This window comes from Arachis ipaensis, chromosome B08 (assembly GCF_000816755.2).
Source record: "Arachis ipaensis cultivar K30076 chromosome B08, Araip1.1, whole genome shotgun sequence".
Lineage (NCBI taxonomy): Eukaryota > Viridiplantae > Streptophyta > Magnoliopsida > Fabales > Fabaceae > Arachis > Arachis ipaensis.
Window position 1 is genome coordinate 74803568 of NC_029792.2, and position 5329 is coordinate 74808896.

Sequence of the window (5329 nt, forward strand, 5' to 3'; positions counted from 1 at the left end):
TTGGGTAGTTATCTTGGAAAAGAAGCTATTCAAACTTGGATCTCTTCTGAACCTTGAAAGAGGAATGAAGAGATCATGCTAGAAATGCTTTCTCATGCTGAACCAAATTGAGTTTGGATGGATATGTGACTATAATCCTCTCAACACTTGATTTGGGAAATGCATGTGGTATAATCAGTGACCATACTTCATCTCTTCTCATGAGCAATTGACCAAGGAATTGGCTATTGATCAAGATTTGAGAGATTGAATTACAAGAAATTGTAATTCGATCACTTAAGATTGCCAAGGAGATCAATGAGTGCATTGATTGAGGAAGAGATGAAAATGAAATTGATCCGGAGAATGCAACATCTCCTGAGCCCAATGAACCCCCCATTTCTAATCTTACCCATTCTCTTTAATTTCTGTCATTTACTTTTATGAGCAATTTCCCCATTCCCATTTAAGATTCTGTAATTTAATTTCCGTCATCTACATTCAGCTCTTATTTCTAGCATTTACTTTTCTGTTGTTTACTTTCTAGCCATTTAATTTTCTGTAAATTCTCAACTCAAATTCTGATTCGCTCAACTAGAACATTCCTCTAATTAAAGTTTCTTGATCAATCAATCCCTGTGGGATTCGACCTCACTCTATTGTGAGTTTTTACTTGATGACAAATTTGGTACACTTGCTGAAGGAAATTTGTTATGAGACAAGTTTTTCGTGCATCAAGTTTATGGCGCCGTTGCCGGGGATTGATTGTGCATCAACAATGATTAAATTGGAAGATAACTAGATTGAGCATTTTTGTTTTATTTGATTTAATTTTCTGTTTGAGTCATTTACTTTCTGTTTTAGTTAATTTCGTCCCTTCCCCCTACTCTTTCTTTGTTATTTACCATTCATTTCACTAACCCGCTAACTGTTTGATATATTGCATCACTCACACTAACAGTAATTCTGACAGATATACTTTCTGCACCTATTCTCTTTGCTTGTACTTGTTGGTTGTATGACAGGGAGAAGAAGCGGGGCTTCAACTTCCTTTAATTCTGAACCTGAGAGAACCTTCCTTAGACTAAGGAGGGAGGCAAGAGAAAAACGTGTAGTTAGTGCTGAAGAAGAGGAGGAACACTTTGAGGAATACTTTGAACCAAACATAGAAGAAAACATGGAAAACCATCATGAAGAAGAAGCTCACAACCATGGCGGAAGAGGACGAGCAAATCATGCTGGGGAGGATAGAAGAGTTTTAGGCTCTTACATCAATACAAACCCAGGAAACTGTGGAAGTAGCATTCAAAAGCCAACCATCCATGCCAACAATTTTGAACTGAAGCCACAGCTCATCACCCTTGTTCAGAACAACTGTTCGTTCAGAAGGAGTGTCCAAGAGGACCCTAATCAACATCTAACCACCTTCCTGAGAATATGTGACACAGTGAAGTCTAATGGTGTTCATCCTGACGCCTATAGACTGCTCTTATTTCCATTCTCACTCAAGGATAAGGCAGCCAAGTGGCTGGAGTCTTTCCCAAAGGAGAGCTTGACAACTTGGGAAGATGTGGTGAACAAATTCTTAGCAAGATTTTACCCCCTCAACGAATCAATAGGCTGAGAGCTGAGGTCCAAACTTTCAGGCAACAAGATGGTGAGACTCTATATGAAGCATGGGAGCGGTTTAAAGACCTAACGAGGAGGTGCCCACCAGATATTTTCAATGAATGGGTGCAGCTGCAAATTTTCTATGAAGGGCTCTCTTATGAGTCAAAGAAGGCCGTAGACCATTCATCCGGAGGATCTTTGAACAAGAAGAAGACCATTGAGGAGGCCATAGATGTCATTGAAACTGTAGCAGAGAATGACTACTTCTATGCTTCCAAAAGAGGGAACACAAGAGGAGTAATGGAGCTAAACAATGTAGATGCTCTGCTGGCCCAAAACAAGCTCATTACCCAACAGCTGGCTGACCTCACCAAGAAGATGGAGAGGAACCAAGTAGCAGCAATCACCACTTCATCAACAACCCAAGAAGGAGTGAATGAAGAAGCAGAGGGAAGTCAGGAGCAATCCAACTACATTGGAAATTCACCTAGGCAAAACCATGATCCATACTCCAAGACCTACAACCCTGGATGGAGGAATCACCCAAACTTTGGGTGGGAAAATCAACAAGACCAAAGCCTTGATCAAAGACGCCTAAATCCCAACAACGCAAGCCACCAACACTTCACATCTAGACCATATCAACACCCCAATAACAACACATCTCCACATCCACATCAAAACTAAAATAACTTACCTCATCCTTCCACCTCTAATTACAATCTACAATCATTTGATGACAGACTCTCAAGGATTGAGAATCTACTTGAAGGCATAGGCAAGGAGATTCAAGACAACAAGGTGTTCAAGGAGGAAGTGCGAGCCAGTTTCAAGAACCATGGAGACACAATCAAGAGGTTGGAATCTCAAGTGGGGTATCTCTCTGAGCAAATTCCGAAACCCACAGATGGATTCCCAAGTGACACAGAGAAGAATTCGAGAGGTGAAACAAAGAAGGTAAGATAGGAAGATTGCAAGATGGTCACTATAAGTGATAAGGAGACTGAGGACAAGCCAAGAAAGTTGTCAGAACAACCTGAAGATACCTCAGTAGAGAAGAAGGAAAAAGATCATCAAGAACCAGAAATCTCACAACAGGAGCTGCTGAGACTCTATGCACCTTTTCCCCAACTGCTCAATGGTGCTGTGGAGAAGAGAATATACTCAAGGTTTCTAGATTTGTTTGCATCTCTGCATATCAACATACCATTCATCAAGACTATTCAACAAATGCCCGCATACATCAAGTATATGAAGGAGCTGCTTCCCAGGAAAAGCTCACTCAAGGGAAGCCAAACTATAGTGATGAACAAGGAGTCAAGTGCCCTCATTCAACCACAGTTGCCTACGAAAAGAAAAGATCCAGGGAGTTTTCATGTCCCCGTGCCATAGGAGAAACAATGTTTGATAGAGCACTCTGCGATTTGGGAGCAAGCATCAACTTAATGCCCTTATCCCTGGTAAAGAGGCTGCAGATCAATGAGATATTGCCCACAGATGTAGTCATCAGGCTGGCTGACAAAACTCAAAAACAAGCAATAGGGGTGGTGGAAAATGTGTTGTTAAAGGTTGGAAAATACTTTCTTCCCACAGACTTTGTCATCTTGGACATGGAAGAAAGTCACACTCACCCAATCATATTAGGAAGACCATTCCTAGCTATAGCCAGAGCACTCATAGATGTGGAGCGAGGGGAGCTAATATTGAGGATCCATGATGAATGACTCAGCCTTAATGTCTTCAAACTCTCATAAGAAGTAGACCAAGAAAACAAAGAACCAAGCAAAGATCATAATGAGATGCTGACAGAGGAAGCAAGCACTAAAGCACAACCAGCCTATCTGGGAAAGCCCTTGGTTGATGAACAAGGAAATAAGCAGTTGTCACAACTCAAGGAAAAACTGGAGGAACCTAAACCACCAGAGACATGTGAAGACAACAACAAAATCCCCTTAGAAGAAGAAGTTACCAAGAGCAAGGCAACATCAAAAGGGACAAAGAAGAAGGTACCAAGGGAGTGGAGGAACAAGAAGATCCCTACGGAAGACTTCTCTCCAGGAGATAAAGTGATCTCAACTTACTTCCCAGATATCCCCCCTAATCTCCCCACTGTACCATCTCAGTTACCTAAGCTCTTCACTATCAACAGAGTTCTCTCCTTGGAACATGTAGAGATCATTGATACAACCAATGGATATAAGTCCAAGGAAAGAGGGGAGGACTTGAAGCATTATCAACCTCCCTGATGAAGGAGAAACGTCAAGCTAGTGACGCTAAAGAAGCGCTTCATGGGAGGCAACCCATGTTTTATTAGCTTTTACTAGTGAATAAGTCAATATTCATGAATTCCAACCTAAACTTGACAAACACTTGGTGAAATCCTTATATAGTAATATATAGTGAAGAACAAGTTTGGTGTTCAAAGCGTGCCAAGAAAGCATGAATGCAACTGAAAGCATGCTAGTCTTGGAGCTTTGAACAGAACTTTTCATCACAGTGCTCCAAACTAAGTTTGGTGTCACCCCATGGTGCCACCAATGTGCATATAAGGATACACAGTTAGTTAGTTAGTTGGAGTTCATGAATAAACAAAATCTTTTCTTCTTTTTATTAGTTTGGCCGTAAAGTTTAAATACTTTTTAGGACATTAATTTTTCTTATTTTATAGGGAAAAGGAGAGGAACATTGAAGGAGATTGATTGGACAACTAAATGAGAAGGGTTCGGCCACTTCATGAGGAGAAACTACACACTTGTTCTAAAAATGGAAGGCATTGGAAAATGTTGCCATGCAACATTAAAAAGGATGGGACCCTTGAAGACCAAGCAATCTCCATCATAAAGTGATGATCCTTGTCCTTTCTCCATGCACAACCCCAACCGTCCATCAAACAACCACTCCATCAATCCACACCCTCCATTAACTCACAACTTCTTTATATAAGTGATCCTTGTTCCGTACCCCACTCTGCACACCTCTCCATTTCGGATTCCCCTTCACTCCCTTCATTGCACTCAACCCTAAACAACCAAAAGTCTCCACACCATTGCCAACTTCACACATTAACCCTCATTCATGGCATCTTCGAGCTCTAAAAGAAGGAAGGGAAAGGAACCTATGGAGCAACACCCGTATGGTGAAAAGAGATTTAGAAGCTTGCACCATGCATTGCAATACGGGTGGATGGTGGATAAGGAGATCATTTATGAGCTGGGATTTCAAGTTAGGAAAGCTAAGTGTCCCGAAATCACAAAGAAGGTAGAAAAGAGAAGATGGGAGCTCCTCACTGATCCGGTCATTAAGGTGAATGCAAATCTTATAAGAGAGTTTTATGCAAATGCGGTCCGATATGATAAGGCAGATGAGTCATATACAAGCTTTGTGAGAGGAAAGATTGGGGATTTTGGTCCATTGAGTGTCATGAAGGCATTAAAACTGCGGTCCATACCGTTTGAAGAAGAGAGTTATCATTCAAGAATGGACAACAACCCTAATCATGACCAGATTGTGCAAGACATTTGTGTACCAGGAGCTGACTGGGAAAGATATGCAGATAGGAGACCAAGGTTCATCAAGAGAGCAGATCTCACTCCGGAAGCAAAGGGGTGGTTCAAAATTGTAAGGAGGTCCATCCTCCCAGCAGCGAACAACTCGGAGGTGAATCTCAATAGAGCCAAACTGGTACACTGTATACTCAAAGGAGGAGAAATCAAGGTTCATGAACTCATAGTAGAAGGCA